The sequence below is a fragment of the Caretta caretta genome, chromosome 2, assembly GCF_965140235.1.
Source record: "Caretta caretta isolate rCarCar2 chromosome 2, rCarCar1.hap1, whole genome shotgun sequence".
NCBI classification, from domain to species: Eukaryota; Metazoa; Chordata; order Testudines; family Cheloniidae; genus Caretta; species Caretta caretta.
In genome coordinates, this window is record NC_134207.1 from 92,797,892 (window position 1) to 92,819,903 (window position 22,012).

Genomic DNA, 22,012 nt, shown 5'->3' on the forward strand with positions numbered 1-22,012 from the left:
GTGCACAGAATTCTGGGCAGGTATCCCAAGAACGTTCTGCTGCTAATATCAAACCATTATACGTTGTTTCTCCTGGTGGATTATGGGATACCTTCTGAAATTCTGGGCCGTGGGGTCAAACTCCTATGATTCCTTCCATAATTTTGCAAAATTCATCTGCTTATCGCTAGCCAATACCATTTTCAAAACTGTTGGTTTCAAACAAATTTTATAAACTGCTCTCAGGCAGCGTGGAGGAAGCACTACTGAGCACCATGATCTTGACCATCCTACATACAGACAGGATGCTCCCGATATACTGGCCAACACTCAGGTCTGTGGCAAAACAGACAGACCACCACCACAATACTGTACAGAAACAGCTATTGGAGGAGGCCGACGATGAAATTGGGCAGTTATTTCTAAGTATTTTCTTAGGCTGGTGTCACAGAGTAGAGTGCCACTTCTGGGTTCAGCTAATGATCACTCACTGGTATGACAGGACACTGCTGCGGAGCTAGGATGTTTGACTGCAGAACTTCAGGATATGGAAGGCTGCTCTCTTGGAAAACTGTGCAAAGCTCGTCCTGGAGTTGCAGTGGTGAAATACCAATGAGGCCCACTCAGTGTGCAGAAGCATGCGGTCATTGCCATTGGGAAGCTTGCAATGCCCAGCTGCTACCAGTCAGTAACTAACCAGTCTAGTTGGTAAATCAACTTTCAGGTTTGTTGGTCATGGCGGTACACATTGTTGGCTGCGAGGGTGTTGCTGTCCTGGGTCACTAAGCTTGGCAATGCACAGGAGGTTAGTGATGACTTTTGAACCTTTGGGGATCCCAAATTATATAGAGGTCATTGATGGACCCATGCATCCCTGATGCCAGGATATGTAGAAATTCACCTCTGGTTTAGGCAATGAAAAAATGGAACTTTTGCTCCCAAAACTACTATAAACACATATGGTGTCAGGGTTGTCTGGGAGAATTGGCTTACTTTCTGCTTCTCTGGCTTATCAAGCCTTTTGCTAAAACACATGGTGTGGCAGGTTGGATCACAGAAACCCCCCTGGCGCTGCCAACTGAGGTGCCAAGACTACTTCTGCCCCTGCTTTCCCTGCCAGCTTGGGACTCCAGAGCCCTGCCTTGTGCCAGACATGCTTGCAGGCCACAAACACAGACCCAGGTCTGAACCATGTCCCACAAACTTCAAGCTTAACTGAAAGCACCTTAAGAAGCGTTCCTTTCTTTAACGCTCAGCTGCCCAACTCCCAATGGGGTCCAAACCCCAAATAAATCCGTTTTGCCCTGTATATGAGTTTATTCTGTATAAGCTTTAAATTGTTCACCCTCTATAACACTGATAGAGAGAGATGCACAGCTGTTTGTCCCCCCAGGTATTAATACATACCTGGGTTAAATAATAAGTAAAAAGTGATTTTATTAAATACAGAAAGTAGGATTTAAGTGATTCCAAGTAGTAACAGACAGAACACAGTGAATTACCAAGCAAAATAAAATGGAACACACAAGTCTAAGCCTAATACAGTAATAAAACTGAACACAGATAAAATTTCACCCTCAGAGATCTTTCGATAAGTTCCTTTCACAGACTGGATGCCTTCCTAGTCTGGGCACAATCCTTTCCCCGGTACAGCCCTTGTTCCAGCTGAAATGGAAGCTAGGGGACTTCTCATGACTGCAGCCCCCTTTGTTCTGTTCCACCCCCTTATATATCTTTTGCATAAGGCGGGAATTCTTTGTCCCTCTCTTGGTTTCCACCCCTCCTTTTAAATGGAAACCAAGAGAGTGACAAAGAATTCCCACCTTATGAATTCCCATCCTCAGTCAATTGTCCTGGCTGATGGGAGCCATCAAAATTCCAAACCACCATTAATGGCCCACACTTTGCATAATTACAATAGGCCCTCAGATTTCATATTTCTAGTTTCAGATACAAGAATGATACATACATACAAATAGGATGACCACACTCAGTAGATCAGGGGGTCCCCAACATGGCGCCCACTGGGGCAGTTGTGTGTGCCCGCAGGACACCACGCCACCGAAATGCCGCCCCCGAGCGCAGCCAGTGGAGAACCGCCCGCTGAAATGCCACCGAGAAGCACTGCTGTTTCTCAGTGGCGTTGCGGCAGTGACACTTCCTTCTGCTGCCACTTCTCGGCGGCATTTCAGCGGCGGGGTGTCTGGGAATAGTATTGTGCTATTCCCGCAGAAAGGTTGGGGACCACTGCAGTAGATTATAAGTTTTGTAATGATACCTTACAAGAGGCCTTTTGCATGAAGCACATTCTAATTACATTATATTCACACTCATTAGCATATTTTCCTAAAATCATATAGAGTGCAACGTCACACATGGATAGGAGAAAGAACTGTTTAACTATAACCTGAGTAGCTGCAGAATGACTACGGAGCATTTGGAAGAATGAAAGGTTAACATATCTCATGACAAGGCCTGGGCTTCTGAGATATCTGTCTTGTATCATAGGTGCTTCTGTGTTTTCCACATCTGAGAGCAAGGGAGAGAGCCTCATCAATGTGTGGGAAGTGAAGAGACTTCTGAGAGGTTATGACCAGCTAGAGAGGACGCCTCTATCCAATTCCCCCATGTGAGACAGGAAATCACTGTGCATGTACTTAGACCGCATGGTATAGGGAAGGAAAATGAAAGTAATGTAATTTAATAAATGAAGTGTATACAATGTAGCATAGACTCTGAATTGATTTTATTAGGAACTGATGGTAGGGAAAGTTGTGTCTAAGTGAATTTTTCAACGTAGGGCAACTTAAAACATGAATAATTTGATTGGCGGGGGTGGAACGGGTTGGAAGGACCAAGTGTAAACTTAAAAAAAAAAAAAAAAAGTTACTCACCTTCTTGTAACTGTTGTTCTTTGAGATGTGCTCATATCCATTCCAATTAGGTGTGCGCACGCTGTGCACACAGTTCGCTGGAAGGGTTTTCCCCTAGCAGCATGGGTCAGCTCTGAAGCCCCCTGGAGTTGCGCCCTCAGGGCGCTGCATATAGGGCCCTGACGACCCGCCGCCTCTCCAGTTCCTTCTTGCCGGATACTCCGACAGAAGGGAAGGCGGGTGGGTTTGGACTGGATATGAGCAACACGTCTCGAAGAACAAGATTTAAGAGAAGGCGAGTAACCGTTTTTCTTCTTCGAGTGCTTGCTCATATCGATTCCAATTAGGTGACTCCCAAGCCTTACCAGGAGGTGGGATCGGAGTTTATGGAATTGCTGATTGAAGCTCAGCCCTGCCTAACACTGCATCATCCCTGGAGTACTGGCTTAATATGAAGTGAAGGTGTGGACCAAAGACCGCGTAGGTGCTCTACATATCTCCTGGATTGGTACCTGGGCCAGGAAGGCCACCAAAGAAACCTGAGCTCTAGTGGAGTGTGCAGTCAGAGTGGGGGCAGGGACCTTAGTGAGGTAGTAGCAAACTCGGATACAGGATGTGATCCACGACGATATCCTTTGTGTGGACACTGGGAGGCCTTTCATTGTGTCCGCCACAGGAACAAACAGCTGGTTCGACTTACAGAATGGCTTAGTTTGTTCATTGTAAAAAGCCAATGCATGGCGCACATCCAGGAAATGGAGCCCCTGCTCGTGGCTATTGGCATGGGGTTTCAGGAAAAAGACCTGAAGGAATATGTCTTGATTGGCATGGAAACTCAAGACCAGCCTCGGAAGGAACACCGGGTGGGGTCACAGTTGCACCTTATCTTTGTAGAAAATGGTATACAGAGGGTCGGATGTGGGAGCCTTGAGCTTGGACGCCCTTCTGGCTGATGTTATTGCAACCAAAAAGGCCACCCTGTAGGAAAGGTAGAGGACTGAGCATGTAGCTAGGGGGTCCCATCAGCCTTGAGAGTACCAAGTTAAGGTCCCAAGCGGCAGTGGACCGGTGAATATGAGAATATAATCTGTCTAACCACTTGAGGAACTGCCGCACCGATTAGTTAGTGAAGATGGTGCGTCCATGCTCTCCTGGGTGAAAAGCTGAGATGCAGCCAGGTGAACCTTTATCAAGGAGCGAGACAAGCTGTGCTGTTTCAACTTTAGGAGGTAGTTAAAAGGGTACTGATAAGATAAAGGGGACTGACAATTGTGTTGGAACGATACGACTCCGCAAGCATCAAATCTTCCACTTGGCTAGGTAAGTTGCTCTGGTTGAAGGCTTTCTGCTACCCAGAAGAACCCCCCTAACGGAGTCTGAGCATGTAAGCTCTAGCGGGTTCAACCATGCAGCTTCCAAGTCATGAGGTGGAGAGACTCGAGATTGGGGTGTCGAAGCCTTCCATGATGTTGAGTGATGAGGTCCGGAACTAGTGGTAGAGTGATTGGAGTGTCCACCGACAGCTCCAGTAGCGTGGTGTACGTGAACGCCCTGAACTCCCTTACATTGATGTGAAGCATCAGTTCTTTCTGAGACCAGAGGACTTCAGTTCTGTGCTCCCTAAGGTGTGCTTTCCACCCCACGGTTGAGGCATCGGTGGTCAGACATTGGGATGGGCGGGATTTGGAAAACGTGACCCCTGTGCCCACCAAGTGTGGTCGAATCACCAGTGAAGAGACTTGAGCACGTCCGGTGGAAGACTAACCACCATGTCTAGATTGTGCCTATTTGGCCAATGCCAAATGCCAACCAAGCTTGGAGAGGTCTGAGTCTGAGCCTCACCTGTTGCACTACATATGTGCAAGATGCCATGTGACCTAGGAGTTTTAAGCAACTCCTTATTGTGTATAGGGAATCGTTTGAGGTCCTGTATGATGTCATGAATGGCCTGAAAGCAGGACTGGGGTAGGAACACTCTGGCCTATGCTGAGTCTAGCATTGCCCCAATGAACTCTATTCTCTGAGTAGGGGTGAGCATTGACTTTTGACTATTTAAGGGGAAGCCCAATGTATTGAAGGTGGATCTTATGAGGAAGACTTGTTGATCCACTTGTGTTCTGGACTGGCCCTTGACTAGCCAGTCATCTAGGTAAGAAAATACCTGAACCTGCCTTTTCTGCAGAAAAGCGGCGACAACTGACATACATTTGGTAAACACCCGAGGTGCCGATGATAGGCCGAACAGTAGTACTGTGAATTGGTAGTGGGAACTCCCGACTATAAACCTTAAGAAGCGCCTGTGGGGCGGGATTATGGAAAGGTGGAAATATGCATCCTTCAAATTGAGGGCGGCATACCAATCTCCTGGATACAGAGATGGGATGATAGTGGCCAAAGAGACCATTCAAAACTTTAGTTTCTTCATGAACTTGTTGAGATTGCGCAGGTGCAAGATGGGTCTGAGGCCCCCTTTTACTTTCAGTATTAGGAAATACCACGGAGTAAAACCCCTTTCCCCTGAGCTCCGGCGTAACCTCCTCCACAGCCCCTGCTGATAGGAAGGTTTGTACCTCCTGAACGAGAAGTTGCTCTTGAGAGGGGTCCCTGAAGAGGGACGGGGAAGGGAGATGAGGAAAACTGGAGAGAATATCCTACCTCTACTGTGCGAAGTACCCAACAGTCTGAGGTGATTTGGGACCACGCTTGATAAAAATGGGACAGACATTCCGAAAACCGGAAAGAAGGAGCCAGTTGAGAGATTGCTATAACACCCTCAGAAGCATCCTCAAAATGTCAGCCTAGTGGCTGTCTGGACGACCCAGACTCCCTGTTATTTGTGGGTTGGCGATGGCAGTTCTGGTTTCTGGGACGCCTACGGTTCTTGTCCCGCCTAAACTGCCTCTGGTATGGTAGTGTTGTGGGCGGAGGCCTAAATTATCTATGCTGGGTGGCAGGGGTGTGCAGACCCAGCTATCTTAGAGTGGCTCAGGAGTCTTTCAGAGTGTGGAGTCTCGAGTCTGTTTTCTCTGAAAATAACGTGGCCCCCTCGAATGATATTGTCTGTTGGACCTCCCCAGGGAGGCATGAGGCCTGCAGCCATGAGCAACAGCTTCGGGGGCCATGAGATGGCCCCCGAAGCCATCGTCCACATTGCAGAGTACGCTGAGTCTAATGCTGCTTGCAGCAACATCCTGGCGACCGTCTTGTCCTCATCCACAAGAGTTGAGAATTCTGGCTTAGAATCTGGTGGGACAAGGTCCAAGAAGTTGGACATTGTGTTCCAAGACTATGTATATCGGCTAAGGATCACCTGCTGGTTTGCAATCTGAAGCTGGAGCCCTCTGGTGGAGTATATCTTCCGCCCAAAGAGGTCCAGCTTCTTTGCATCCTTAGCTCAAGGGGTAGGTCCATGCTTTTCCCTCGCGTTAAGAGTCGCCACTCCCCAGTCCAGTGTGGGGTGGGTAAACAAGTATTCCTTGGAGGGTACAAAGTACTTTCTCTTGACTCCCTTAGCTGTAGGAGCCAGAGAGGATGGTGTTTGCCACAGGGTTTTTGTGTTCTCCTGAATGGTCTTTATCAGGGGAAGGGCCACCCTGGTGGGTCTTGCCAGGGATAAAATGTCTACCATTGGGTCTGACACCTAGGTGAACTCTCCATCTGTACCCTGAGATTCTGAGCGATCTGCCTTAGAAGTTCAAGGTGGGCTCTGCTGTCGGGAAGGGCGGGGCCCCTCCCGAGGATGTCCCTGCCATCGCCTCATTTGGAAACGATGAGGAGGAGCCCGGAATATAGGAGGGGCCCTCCTGCCATTCCAGCTCCTCAAAATGCTTCAGCTCTGCCGCCAAGTCAGGGTCTGCTTCGGTGCTGGGGTCTGCTGCGGTGATAGTACTGTCCATGGTACTAGGTGTAGCCACGGTGCCAGGTCCAGTGCTGGGTCTGTTGTCAGTGCCAGGCGCGGTACCAATCGTGGTGCTGGCAACGGTGGCTGATGCCCGGGAGAAATCCCTAGCCCTAGACGCAGTTCTTCTCTTGGATGTGACAGAAAGGGAGTATACTGAGGCGGACCCCTGGGACTGGTGGTAAGCCCATGGGGTCCAGAAAGGCCACTGGGTTGGCATCTGAGCCGGTACCTGCCATTGTGGTGGCCACAGTACCAGAGGAAAGGTTTGGGTCAGCCCCGCTGACTGGGAGTGCTAGCGGCTATGATGCTGGTTTCTCTGGGACACACGTGTGTCAGTATCCGATGTGGACTCTAATGAGTCCACGTGCATGGCCCATTGTGGTGCCGTACCTGTCAGTGACAGGGATCAGTGCCGGGGCGACAGATTATTGCCGAGTCATAACTGGCTTGCCCCTAGACTTCACCGGTGACCTCTGAGTCGTTTGGGGACTTGGGAGTGGTGCTGTGAACCATGGTCGGGAGATTGCGGGCCTGTCAATGTTATCAGGTTCTGCACTGCCTCATAAGTCTCGGGTGTGGAAGAATGGTCCAAATCTGCCACCTGGGTCTCCTCCGGTGGCACTGGACTCATCAGTCCCTTCCGTGGGCCCAGAGTCAACGGTGGCTGTTGAGCTGGAGGATAGGTGCAGTCTCCCTCCCTTGGGTTCACGTTCCTGTGCGCAGGAATGGGAGCGCCCTCTATCAGTCTTCCTGTGCTGCTGCTTTGGAGCAGGAGACCGTGAGCAGTGCCGAGATTGATCCCGTGCAATGTTCAATGCTGGGGAATGCTGGTGCCGAAGGTCTCTGACCCCAGAGTCTTTCCTCGGCACTTTCTGGACCACAGCCAGTGCACTGCGCACCGACGCTCAGGAGCCCGGTGCTGCCTCCATGGTGCTCGACTCAGACTGAGGGCGGAGAGCTGCTTCCAATTCGTAGCAACTTTAGTCTGTGATCCCTCTCCTCCTTCGTGTGGGGGCAAAAGCTTCTACAGATCTTGCACCTGTCCGCTTGATGGGACTCCCCCAAGCACTTTAAGCAAGCTGAGTGTGGGTCGCCCTTTGGCATAGGCTTCTGGCAAACCCCGCATGGCTAAAACTCCTGGGTCCAAGGAATGCCCCAGGCCTGGGAGAGGGACCCCCCAGTACCCCAAGTCCACATATCTAACTAACAAACAATTTTTAAACTATCTTTAATTATTTACAGGAAATACACTAGAGGATCGCTTGTTGAAGATGAGAGACAAAACGTTCTGACGACTGCCACTGATGGTAAGAAGGAACTGGAGAGGCAGCGGGTTGGCAGGGCCATGAAGGCGCAGCTCTAGGGGGCTCCAGAGCCGACCCGATGGGTGCTGCTAGGGAAAAAGCCTTCCAGAAAACTGTGCATGTGGTACGCACACACCTAATTGTAATCGATATGAGCAAACACTCAAAGAAGAATAAATAAAATGGTGCAGAAATAGCCAAAAGGACAGAATCAACTTGTTTGTATAGATGGGATCACAAAAATAAGAAGGTGGGATTGTAACTGTTCTCCTTATCTTCAGGGGTAGAATGATGTGGGAACTGTCTATCCTTTGCAGTTGGGGGTGTGAAAAGGGAATCTCAAATTTGCTGTATTCTCAATAGGATTAATTAGGTTAAGGTGTTGTCCATGTGAGCACAGCATAACAAAGTCCTCCAGCTAATTTATCTGCTTCTGCGTCATATTCGACATCCTTTCCTACAAGTCTATTTCTCTGTCCAACTGGTCCATACACTCTCGACAGCTCCTCGGCATGTTCCTAGTTGTCCTTTCTCACTTGTTCTTCTCTTGCTGCATAAATCCTCTAACCACAAGTGGCCAATTTAGCTTGTTAAAATTTTAGTTGTTTGAAAATTCTAAAATCTAAAAGAGCTCAGAGCAGTGACTAAGTTATGGTCTTTTATGCATTTCTTACTGGTACACTTCTTGTTTTTTTTAATTTTTCTACAACCAACCACTTTGGATGACTGTTTTAACATTTTTTTATGGCACCACCTGAGTCAAGTTGCAAGGAGAAAGTAGGGAGGCACATTTTGATTTAGGGATAAAACAGTAAGAATTTTTGGAAAAAAAGATGCTCTTAGTAGTTTAATTTTCCAACTTGGATGCCACCTTGAGTGCAGAGGCTGCAGAAAAGCCAAGTAAGCAGAGGACAAACCAGCTGCCATGCCACAACAGTGCAAACCCAGCATCCAGAAGACAGGTTTTCAAATCCCACAAATAGGCACAACAAGACAGCTAATTGTAATACAGCACCTTATACTTACTGGATGAGGATGTCATTGTCATTCTGTCGCTCTGGCTGGGTCTCAGGGGTGTCTCCAAATGGATCTCTGGATGGCAGTAAGGCATACCAAAGAGATCGTGTTGTCCAGGGAAATTTTCTCCTGCGTGGGATCCAGTTTCCTATGCGGTTTCTGAAGGCATGTCTGCCTCATCGTGGGCCATGGCCAAACTGTCCAACATATATTGAGTTTTGTGGTGGCCTCTCGAGCAAAAAATCCAGTCCAGCACACATATTGGGAGCAATATGACAGGTGTTTTTTCTCTTTGACATTTTTGTAGTTCTGTCACAAGACCATGGCTTTGGCACAGTGCTGGCACGTGTTCTGGGAGTACCGCTTTTCCTGCATTTACGCTGCTAAATTTGCATTCCAGTGACTACTGGAAGGATGAGACTGAACTTGTTCCTCTCTCTAGAGCAGTGGTTTTCAACCTTTCATTTGCAGACCCCTAAAAAATTTCAAATGGAGGTGCGGACCTCTTTGAAAATCTTACGATAGTCTGTGGAGCCCCAGGAGTCCACAGACCAACAGTTGAAAACCACTGCTCTAGAAAGAAAGGAAGTCCAGGATCTCCTGATGAGACAATGTGAAAGCACTGGACATAGTGGCTGTAATGGACTTGGCATCTGAACTAGAGTTACAAGCAGATGTGCTTGTGTGTATGCCATCATTTAAACCAGAGAGAGAGAGAGTCTTGAGAGGACTCCAAAGCAGCAGAGACTGCTCAGATAACCAGACAGGCCAATCCAGATGTGAAACAATTCAGTGTGGGATAGCTGTTAGAGGGCTACCTGTAGAATTCAAAATGGGGATGCATCCACATGAATCTTATAGCAGTATAATACTCATTCCGAAATAGAATTATGTCACATCCAAAGTGGATTAATTATAGCAGGATAAAACACAAGATGAAACAAAAAGATAATTCATGTGTGGATGCAAGGCAGTTTACGCCAATAAAATCTAAAGATATACCAAAAATATTCCCATGTAGATTATGCCTAAGAATGTTAATCTGGGGAGCGGGGAAGTATATCAGTATAACTACGCTGGTTGAAATTCACACTTTAGGTTAGACCAAAAAAATCTTTCCTGGGTAGCAAGGCCTGATTAAAACTATTTTTCATTTGTGTTTGTTAAAATGTAAATAACACTTCAATTACAGCATAACAGAGTTCCCAATTGAAATTCATGAGCCTGTACCCTTCATGTCCTGCTGTGAAACCAGGGAAGTCTACACTTGACATTTACAATATTTCTAAGGGATTTTATTTTGGGGTGTGTGCGAGTGTAATATTACATATCTTTTATATGAATCAAAGAATCAAAACAGGGCAAACCCAGTTTTAAAAAGTCCTTTATAGCAGAGGTTTTCAAACTGTGGTCCATGGACCACCAGTGGTCTGTGAGCTTCATTCAGGTGGTCTGCAGATAGTTCCCTCGAAGGTGTGTGCCTGGGTGGCCGACACAAGACCATGAAGGGCCACCCACCTAATTAGTGGAGCTGCGCAGGCGGGGAGGGGGCAGTGGGGTGAGAAGAGGGGGTAGGGTGAATTTGGGATGTGCAGGGCTGCGGCGGCCAGAAAAAGAGGCGACTTTCCCCAGCTCCAGGGCTGCGGTTGCCGGGGAGAGACCCCCCTCCTTCCCAGCCCCAGCTCAGGGGTTGCCATGGTGGGGTAGAGAGGGCACATCCATCGCATTTGAAAGGTAAAACTACTGACATGAAAATATGAGTTATGTGCTTTTATCTGTAGAACAAAAAAAAGTTAATTTTATCCAAAGCACTTTACAATAGTTAGCTAATGGTACAAACAACATTTGGAAAGATCATTAAGTGGTCCGCCAAGACCCTCAGCAATTTTCAAGTGGTCCGCGGAAATAATACAGTTTGAGAACCACTGCTTTACAGGTTACCTTTACTGTAAGATGGGTGTACAACCAGAGAGACTGCACTCAGAGTAGTTACTGATGGGGTCCTGCAGGATCCAGTACTATTCAATATTTTCATTAATGACTTGGATAACGGAGTGTATTATATCCTTATAAAATTTGCAGATGATAGGGTTGCAAGTACTTTGGAAGACAGGATTAGAATTCAAAATGACCTAGACAAAGTGGAGAATTAGTCTGAAATCAACAATTAAATAATGTCAAAAGCACAGTTCTACACTTAGGAAGCAAAACCAAGTGCACAGACACAAAAAGGGGAATAACTCAGGGGTGGCCAACCTGAGCCTGAGAAGGAGCCAGAATTTACCAATGTACATTGCCAAAGAGCCACAGTACTATGTCAGCAGCCCCCCATCAGCTCCCCGACCCTGCTCCCAGCACCTCCCACCCACCTGAAGCCCCACCCATCAGCTCCTCCCCCTCCTTCCCCTCACCTCCCGAGCAGCGGTTTCATGGCATGCAGGAGGCTCTGTGGGGAAGGCGGTGGGAAGGGGTGGAGTGGAGGCAGGGCCTGTGGCAGAGCCAGGGGTTGAGCAGTGAGCACCCCCAGTCACATTGGAAAGTTGGCGCCTGTAGCTCCAGCCCCAGAGTCGGTGCCTATACAAGGAGACGTATATTAACTTCTGAAGAGCTGCATTTGGCTCCGGAGCCACAGGTTGGCCTCCCCTGGAATAACTGGTAGGGAGTATTACTGCTTCAAAGCAGGGGTGGCCAACCTCAGCCTGAGAAGGAGCCAGAATTTACCAACGTACATTGCCAAAGAGCCACAGTAATATGTCAGGAGCTCCCCTATCAGCTCCCCCCAGCCCCGCTCCCTCTCTCTCGCCGCACCTCCCAATCAGCTGTTTGCGGCATGCAGGAGGCTCGGGGCGGGGGGTGGGGTGGGAGGGGGAGAAGCAAAGGCATGGCAGGCTCAGGGGAGGGCATGGGAAGGGATGGGCCTGTTGAAGAGCCAGGGGTTGAGCAGTGAGCACCCCCTGGCACACTGGAAAGTTGGTGCCTGTAGCTCCAGCCCTGGGGTCAGTGCCTCTACAAGGAGCCGCGTATTAACTTCTGAAGAGCCACATGTGGCTCCGGAGCCACAGGTTGGCCACCCCTGGCTTCAAAGGATCTGGGGGTTATTGTGGATCACAAACCAATTATGAGCCAACAGTATGTATAGTTGTGAAAAATACATCTGGTATATATTAACAGAGGTGTCATACGTAAGACAGGAGCTAACTGTCCCACTCTACTCAGCAATGGTGAGGCCTTAGCTGGAGTATTGTGTCCAGTTGTAGGCACCACACTTTAGGAAAAATGTGGACAAACTGGAGGGCAACAAAAATAATAAAAGTGTTAGAAAACGTGACCCATGAAGAAAAGTTAAAAAACTGGGTATGTTTAGCCTTGAGAAAAGGCCTGATAAGTCTTCAATTATGTTAAGGACTGTTATAAATAGGACAGTGATCAACTGTCCTCCACATCCACTGAAGGTAAGACAAGAAGTAATCAGCTTAATCTGCACCAAGGGAGATTTAGGTTAGATGTTAGGAAAAATTTTCTAGTTGTATGGATAGTTAAGCATTGGAATAGGCTTCCAAAGGAGGCTGTGAAATTCCCATCACTGGAGATTTTTAAGAACAGGTTAGACAAACACTTTAACTTTCCAGCGATCCTAACATACAAACATGCAAACAAAAGTCTAAGATGTGACTTCCCCACATTCATTTGCAAAGTCTAGTGGTGCCCCACAGAAGTGTTCAAAAATATTTAGGAAGACTTCTACTAATACAATATTTTTGCCAAAACAGCTTAATGCTAACATGAAAACAAGATCTTAAAGGACTTAAATTCATCCCTTTCTGCTGCTTATTGCCAGCAGAATTATACCACCACCACTCCCACCAACAAGAGACACATCCAGTTTTTCTTGTAAATATCCCTCTATAGAAGTGGAAAGAATAATTAGTTTAAAAAAAAAAAAAAACTTTTAAAAGCATTTTCTTTAATGCAACGTTTTCCTCTTTTTTCCATGAAGTACCATGGAGTCTTTAACTGGGTATTAATCTATAATCTTAAATATGACAGTGTTGACTATTCTGCTAAGTGATTTAACTAGGAAAATCCAGCAACTGTGTTTGTCCAAAGCAGCTGGACATACCTGGTACAGTCATACATTCTTGTACAGGGTCCCCAAACATGAGCTTGCCCAGAAATGAATTGATAGAACACCAGTTTTTTAAGGTGGTGGTATGTTAACCAATAGAGTTTGGGAACCTCTGTAATGTGAACCATATTCAATAGGAAACCGTTGCACATTCCAGCAGCAGTGAAGGATAATGTGCCACAATCTTAAACCATATTTATACTTCACAGTTTTGTAGGCAAAAGGCAACTTTGCTGGCAAAACCGTGAAGGTGTACATACTGGACTGCTACTTTTTTGGGGCAAAATTCTCCTATTTTGCCAACAAAATAAAACCACCTTAATGAGAGGCATAACGCTTTTTGCGGCAAAGTGACGAACGGCAGCATCTACTTTGACAATTTGTTATGTTGCCATAACAGGCCTCTCCCAGTAGCCCACAATGCCCATCATGAGTGATGTCTCTGCTCACTGTTTTGATCTCGGCTGCCCTGCACAGAGCTACACAGACATGTGCCCCTCTCCTTTCAAAGCTCCGGGAAGTTCTGACAGCTGAGCATGCTGCTCTGTCCCACAGCAAAGTGCAAATCATTAATGTGGAATCCTACTCTCTCCAGCACTAGGAACACAGCAGCAGGCAGGCTGCTGCTGCAGGGAGGGAGGGGAGAGTGGACTGCTGCTCAGTGCACAACCAGGGAGAGAGGTGGAGGCTAATGTATGGGGGATGTTCCCCTCCCCCACCTCAAGACTAGTTGCTTCCAGTTGCTGTCTCAAGTTAAAGAGACAGCATGCTGACACACTCACTCAGTCCCAAAGCATGCAGTGTTCTCTCACATATACACTCCCCCTCCCCAATTCCCCAACACACACACACACACTGTCTCTCCCACACACAGAAACATACACACTCCATCACACACTCTTCTCCCGCACTCCACTCCCGCTTCAGTTGAAATGTAGCTAGCAATCTAGTAGGATGCTCATGGAACAATGGGATTGACGCTGTACCTGCCCCATGTGGCACTGCAAACCCTTCCCAAAGCACACTGCTCTCAGTGTCGATGTAAGAGCTGCTCGTGTGGATGCACTCTGCCAAGACAAGGGGCATAGTGTGGACATGCAACTGTGGTTTAATGAAAGTAGCGGCTGTATGTCAGCATAAACTTTTGTCAACAAAACTCTGTAGTGTAGACAAGGCCTTATTCTCTGTGGTATTTCCACTTGTGGCCGTGTCTTCACTGGCACTTCTAAATCTCCCACCGCTGCGCTACACTGGTGCGGCTCCCGTGGTACTAGCACTAACAGAGGCTGGTCACCAACTTTTTTACATTATTGTATCTAACCTTGCTTTGCTTGGTCACAAATAGTTTAAATCTGCAGATAGATGGGATTTGGCTAGATCACAGAACCATAATAAAACCTTGGACAAGTTAAGTCTATGTCTAGATTTTAATATTCACTGCTGTAACCGAGTCTGTTGACAAAGCACTATTTATAGTGTAGACAGACCTTAAGTAGAATAGGAAACAGCTTTTCTTAAAGATCTTCAAGTGTTAGCGACTGAACTAAAGGGTATTAGAAAGTATATAAGTAGAAGAGCTGTATTTTATATATGTGTATTCAGTTAAAGACGTGGGATGTTAAACAGTAGGTTTGTACTTACTTAAAAAGCATTTCAATTACTCTTTAAACTGATGTGCAGTTTAGCTAATCTGCATCTAACTAGAAGTGACAGAAATACTCCCACCCCCGCCTTTACTTTGACAGGAGTCAGAGATCTGAAGTTTTACATTGTACTTAGTCCTACCTTTTAACATCACACTAAATTAAATCTCTACAGCTTCTTAAAACATACAAAACTCTTTATAGCTCTTTCTAGGCTGTTACATTTCTGCACCCTACTGCAGACACTGCTTCAATTACTTTTCTATTGGATGGTGCTAATTCCAACTCCATAGCAACCGCTCAACTATCCCTGCTCTGTAATACTGAGCAGCTATGCTGGGCTCTTTCCTTTAGAAGTTTTGTTCTGCCCTCTACTGAATTCTTACAGAATTACGCTTGAACTTCAGAATGTATTGCAATCAACTATTAGCATTCATGTCCCCTTACCACGTTATATTTATTCAAAAAATACAACTTTCAGAAAAATTGGTTACTGCCTTTTCTTTCAACAGGTCCCCCGGGCTGTTTGTGCTCTTCCCATGGGTTAAGTAAAAACTATTTACGAAATAGATCCATAAACCAATAAATTGCCTTTTAAATTATGTCTGATTTATATTTCATAGAATATCAGAGTTGGAAGGGACCTCAGGAGATCATCTAGTCCAACCCCCTGCTCAAAGCAGGACCAATCCTTAATTTTTGCCCCACATCCCTAAATGGCCCCCTCAAGGACTGAACTCTCAATCCTGGGTTTAGCAGGCCAAAGCTCAAACCACTGAGCTATCTCTCCCCCAGAACTAAAACCCCATGGTATTGTACCTGATCAGACAGTTAGTATACAGGAGAGGTGACTGTAAATAAGGCTGTATTACAGTATTAATATAATTCATAGATTCATAGATATTTAGGTCAGAAGGGGCCATTATGATCAACTAGTCTGACCTCCTGCACAACGCAGGCCACAGAATTTCACCCACCGCTCCATAAGCACTTTATGGCTTTAATTTTGCCTTGTTACTTGGCTTTGCAGAGACTTTCTACAGCAAATGATGAAATAGTAGAGGTTCTATTGTCCAAGCACCAGGTGCTGGCTGCCTTGCGATTCATCACGGGTGTTGGAAGACATGACAGTGTTTCTGCCCGCAAGTTCCTTGACGCAGCAAAGAAGGCAGATGACATGCTTTTTTATACCATATTCAGGTTCTTTGAACAAAGAAATCAGAGGCTACGAGAGAACCCTAATTTCACCCCAGGTACAAGGATGGTATAAAATGGAATTACTGAGTTAGTATCTGCCTTTCTTTAATGTAAATGTGTGGTCGAGTTAGCAGTGGCTTCCAGTTCAGCAGGTTGGGGCCTGGTTAGTGAAGATTACCCCCACTGGCTCAAGACAGCTAAAATGTTTGTGCTAACATGGAAGTGATCAACCTGTGGCTCCAGAGCCACATGCAGCTCCTTGTATAGGCACCAACTCCAGGGCTGGAGTTACAGGCGCCAACTTTCCAATGTGCTGGGGGGTGCTCAACCTCTAGCTGCCCCTCCCCCCGCCTCCTGCACACCATGAAACAGCTGATCAGGAGGTGCTGATCAGCAGAGCTGCCAGTGGGTGGGAGGCAGCTGATGTATTACTGTGGATCTTGGCAATGTACATTAGTACATTCTGGCTCCTTCTCAGGCTCACCACACCTGTGCTAACATCATCTGGTTTGATTGAGAAGAGGGCTAGAGATGGCATGCCCCCAGGGTCAATGTTGGCGGTGGAAGTTAATTGTTAGCTCTCAAGGGGGAGAGATGCAGGGCCATAGTTCTAACTTGTAGTATCTGTATGTGGTCTGCCTTATCCCCACAATGTATAGAATGATTCCAGTTATAGATGAAATGTCTAAGCTGTAGTAACAAGCACTCTAACCCTGAATATAATTAGTTTCAAAATATGCTGCATTGTCAAAGGCAAACAACTTTACCTTATATTAAAAATTAAAGGCTGATGCTTACATTTGACTAGTGCTGGAAGAATAATGTCTTGATTAGGATCAAAGCTGTGTGTGTTCACTAGAGCTCTTAAACATGTTAGCTAATTCCTGTAAAGCATTTGGGCTTGACTAGGCTCTCAGTCTTGTCTATTATGCAAAGAAAACATGCTAAAGATTTCATTACCTTACTGACATGGACATGTTTAGCTTGACCACCAACAGCTGCTAGAACTCCAACTTGCCCTGGCTACAGTAAAGTTACTTTGGGGGGGGGGACGGACGTTCTTACTGTACACATTCCTGTAGCGATAGTTGGCTTCTAACACTGGCAAGATTTAGGTTACTATGAGACTGATTCACACCAGCCTTTCATCAGGTGTTTAAAACTCATGACACTTCCCTTGAGGCAAAGAAAGAGGCCTGAAAGGACAGATGTCATTACTTGTAATTTAGCAGATAATTTTGTAACTTGAATGAGTGGGCAGGAGTCTAATCATAAATGGGTGTCCAAATAAGTCAAAAAATGAGTTAATTTATAAAAAGGACAGTGTTTAACATGCTGTTTTAGCTGCAGCATAGCCATAGTAGGTGAGTGTGCACCTCCCAACCCAAGTAGAGCACTGAACTAAAAATAGCGAGGGGTACATTGCCACATCACCTCATCACCCAAGTGCAGACCCAGGGCCTCAGGCACACTTGTGCTCAAGCTGCAGTACAGACATCCCTTAAGACAGCTACTACTTAGAACTTCAGCAGACATTCTCTGTATTCTATACATGTGTTGCTTTCTTTGTCAGTGCACACAGCCAAGTTACACATCAAGGTATAAACAAACAGCCTCTAAGTTTATTAAAACATTTAAGTTGTGCCCTTCCCCAATATCAAGTTTACAAAAGTGTGCATACAGAAGAACCTTTCAAAATAATTATTTAAGTGAATATTCTCAACCAAAAGCTATTTGAAACTTTTAACTGCATAAAAAAATTGACTTAAACCATCCCTGCTGTCTCATTCCTCTTGTGTGAAATCACTTGAACATGAGATAGAATTATGGATGAGTGAACAACACAATTTTGGACTCACAAGGTAACACTCTCAACCTAAACCCAAAACAAAGGACGATCCGTTTCCATTTAACTACTTTAATACTTCCCTTCCCAGTTATTGCAAAATTTGTGCTGCATATGCCTCTAGCCTAGAAGAACTATACCCAGATCTTGCAGTTTTCACTACAGGCAATCTTACAGTCGCACCATTAAAAACAGAAGAAGCTAACACAAATGTCCACTTAAGGCTATTCAGCTGAGAGGCCCTAAAAGGGAAGTTCACTTTAAAAATAGTAGCTGCTTCTAATGAAAAAAAGCTAAAAACATAAGCAAGTAAAGCAAAAACCGCTTCCATGTAGGAAAAACCTAAACACCAGTACTGGTGCAGTTGATTTTGTTCTGAATTTTAGTGTCACCGCACCGATGTTAGGGACAATATAATAGGATTTTGTGCTAACTAAGCCTTTTGTCCTGTCTTGTAGGAGAACATTGTGAAGAACAGGTCACCTTCTTCGAGCAGATTTTTGGAGATCACTTTCTGAAAGTGTACTGTTTTCATACAAAATGTATAATTTATTGCATTTAAGTAATGAGATTTTGAACTACACATTTTATAATAAAGTATATACAGACCACTGTGGCAAATATTACTAAAAATATTACACAACCTCTGGAGTGATGGCTTGTTTTTCCCCTAAAAATAAAGCCAAAGAATTGCACTGAGTTGCATTTATAGCCAATTATTGGAGGTTCAATATAGTCTAAAATTTGCTTTATTTGTTTTTGTTTTGGGGGGTTAACTGAGCAATAAGTCCTCTTTGAGCTAAAACTTAAGCATGCACTGAACGGTGTTCTTGTGAGGAATCATGAAATGGGCAGAAGGTGTGATGAGGCATAATTTGTGAGAATTGAGAAAAACATTGAGGGTGGGGAGTGATTGGGTACAGAACTGTTTGTAGAAGAGTAAAGAGTATCTCCTTGAAATTCAGAGAATAAAGAGGTCACAAATTATTATTTGCATTGAAGTAGCACCTAGAAGCCGCAACCACAGCAATTGTTAGCAATTGCTAACACTCTAAATAGACAAAACAGGCACAGTGAGAGAGAGATTATTAGGGGGACCCTCCAGTCAGAGTATCTGCTTTTATCATAATTTTCTTAGTTAAAGTCTGAGACAAAAGTCTATTGGAAATGTTTTCAGTGGGTCAGCTACATCAGGAAGCCGCCACTATAGTGAATCATCAAGATTCTAGCTAGATCAGAGGTCTCAAATGACCACAAGGGCCACATGAGGACTTTTTCACTAGGAGGGTGGTGAAACACTGGAATGCATTACCTTAGGGAGGTGGTGGAATCTCCTTCCTTAGAAGTTTTTAAGGTCAGGCTTGACAAAGCCCTGGCTGGGATGATTTAGTTGGGTATTGGTCCTGCTTTGACCAGGGGGTTGGACTAGATGACCTCCTGAGGTCCCTTCCAACCCTGATATTCTATGATTCTATGCTAATTGCTAAGAGTTGTGAACTGTCCCTGTTCACCTCAACAGGACTTTAATTCAGATGCCATATGATAGATATTAACATTAACTACTTCACTGCTGATTAAAACATGTAAGAGGAACAATCAAATCATCAATATGAGCAAAGTCTGCTGTGACATTTTATTTTGACTCTATGAGAAGGTGGTGCTTGGGTGTGCCACCACCACTCCCTCCTCCTCAATTTGATGCGTGGAGCCTATAAAACAAAGGGTGAGAGTGGATCTCAGGGGACAGGTATGGGGGAGGAGACGTATCCATACCCCATCAAGAGAAAGTCAGAGCATCTCTTCTTTGGCTATGTCTACGCTACGGACCTCACTGCAGCACCGCTATACGGTCTCCCATGTAGCCGCTCTACACCAGCAAGAGAGAGCTCTCCCACCAGCATAATTAAACCATGCCTAATGAATGGCGCTAGCTATGCTGGCAGGAGAGCATCTCCCACTGACATAGAGCTGTCCACACACAGAGCTGCTTATGTCGGTCAGGGGTGTGTTTTTTTACAAACAAAAGTGCTAGTGTAGACAAAGCCTCTGAAGCGTTAACTTGGGTGATTGTGTCTGCTCACCTGGTTGGCCTACTGTGGGTTACAGCTGTCACACTTGCAAAGCCATACTTGAGCTGCTGCATTCACACTAGGGTAAGGTGATAGAGATTCTGGGGTCACAACTCATGGTTCTTAGTCCTTCAGTAACTGACCTGCTCTATGGTTCTCTCCTAGAGTTGTGAGAGAACTTGTTTATGTTCCTGGATATATAGGGAATTGTGAGAAGGCACCGAAGGACTACCAGCAGTGGCACTCCAGTACTTTAGCCTATATCCACACTGTAAAGTGGGCAAGTTACCAGCCTCAGTATAAGCAGCACTCAGATTATAGCAAGGGTCTCAAACACGCAGCCTGTGGAGTTATTTCCTGTGGCCCCCAAGCTCCTCTCACCCGCCACCCTCCTTCCCCACCAGCATGCCACGTCTCCAATCCTCTGCCTACCTCCAGGTGCTTCCTGCCACCAAACAGCTGTTTGGCAGCATTTAGTGCTTTCCAGGGGGAGGGGAGCGGGATGCTATGCGCTCAGGAGAGGAGGTAGAGAAGAGGCGGGGCAGGGGTGGGGATTTGGGGAAGGGATTGGAATAGGGGAAGGGGTGGGAAGAGGAAGGGCAGGGGAAGGGACTCATGGAAGGGATGGAGTGGGGGCAAGGCTGGAGGCAAGGGGTGGGGCGCTTTTGTATCTTTATATGAAAAGGTGTTGGTGATATGGCCCTCGGGCCAACGTACTAGTCCTCATGCGGCCCTCGTGGTGATTTGAGTTAGAGATCCCTGGATTATAGTCTATAGCCCCACATGGGCCCTTTTAGCTCAGACTGAAAGCACCAAATTCATGGAGCTTTGTGCATGTTTGATGACAGGAGTCATGTTAACAACTAAGAGCAAGAGCTCAGGTTAATTCTGCAACAAAGGCACACAGAGACCAGCAAGGAATCCCATTCCCACTGAGGGTAGGCATCGAGCCCTATCAAGGGGGAGCCAAGCCTACAGGTGTATTTTCAGCCCCATGAGGAATCTTTAATCTACTATGAGTGAATGTTATATCATTTTGGTGTCTTGCATGTGGTCATTAGCAGACATCTGATGGGAGTTCCCCAGAGCAACTTTGGAACAAAAGTTGACACAAAGTTCCCTATCTGATTTGATTTCAGTCAGCTACTTTCTGCTTTGGTCCCAGGGTGACTAGGGAGGTTGGCTGAGGCAAGGTGGGAGCAAAGAAAACCCCAAACACTCGGTAGGCAGGTTCCTGCTGCCTCCTTGCGCGCACACACACACACAAGCAGGGAGCAGAACATGGGAGGAGGAGAACCTGAAAGAGGAAGAGGATTTCTTCAATCTGAGGCTCCCCTCCTTGCCTGAAAAGGACCCTCTCTACTTGCATTAGGTAAAGCCACATCCTACGAACTTAGAAATTATTCACATAAAAAGCATGCTACACGGATGCAACACGTTCGCAGAGAAAGCAGCTGAAGGAGAGTATGAAGAGGCGAGGCCCACCCAGGCTGGTTTCCCGGAGGGAACGGAAACAGGCTGGGGCGAGCACAGCTCAGATGGCAAAAGCACTTTTTACACGGCCACCTCCGCTGGTGGGCCCCGCTCGAAGCGGAGCAGGCGGGAGGCCCCCGGCGGCGCGCAGCCAGTCTCCTCCCCGCACCGCCGGGGCCGAAGCGCAGTCTCGGGGGGCGGGCGGAGGTCAGGCTGCCCGGGGTCACGCCCCTCACTCCCCGCCGACCGGGGACCCCCGAGCCCCACGCACCCCCCGCCCCTGCCGGCAGAACGCGGGGGTCGGTACCTTGCGCTCAGGCCGCTGCTCCATAAGACCGGAGCCAGAGGGTCACACTCGGGGGGGGCGGGGGGGCAGCGCTGGGACCTGATTACAGCGGCCTCGCCCTGCCTCCAAGCAACGTGCTTGTACTAAGCTGCTCCCCAGACCCCCACCACCTGCAGGCCCGATTGTTCACACTGCGCATGCTCCCCTGCAAGGCCTTCTGGGGACTGTAGTCCTGGAAATCGTCAGGCTGCCGCCTCCGCAGACAATTCCCTCCCTTCAGATGCGCTCTAGACTGGAG

At 46.7% G+C, this 22,012-nt stretch overlaps 1 protein-coding gene across 3 annotated transcripts in view; it reads right to left on the reverse strand.

The window, feature by feature from the left end:
• The window catches only part of FAM210A (family with sequence similarity 210 member A), a 31,217-nt gene that overhangs the window by 9,097 nt on the left and 108 nt on the right, over nt 1-22,012 (reverse strand). The window contains exon 1 of one of the 3 annotated variants that reach the window (XM_048840188.2): nt 21,736-22,003. The exons of 1 other annotated variant lie outside the window; for it this stretch is intronic. The gene's annotated coding sequence lies outside the window, so the exon portion shown is untranslated. Of the gene's footprint in view, nt 1-9,083; nt 10,890-21,735; nt 22,004-22,012 lie in introns of those variants that run through there. One more of the 3 variants, XM_048840189.2, reaches the window with a different exon arrangement.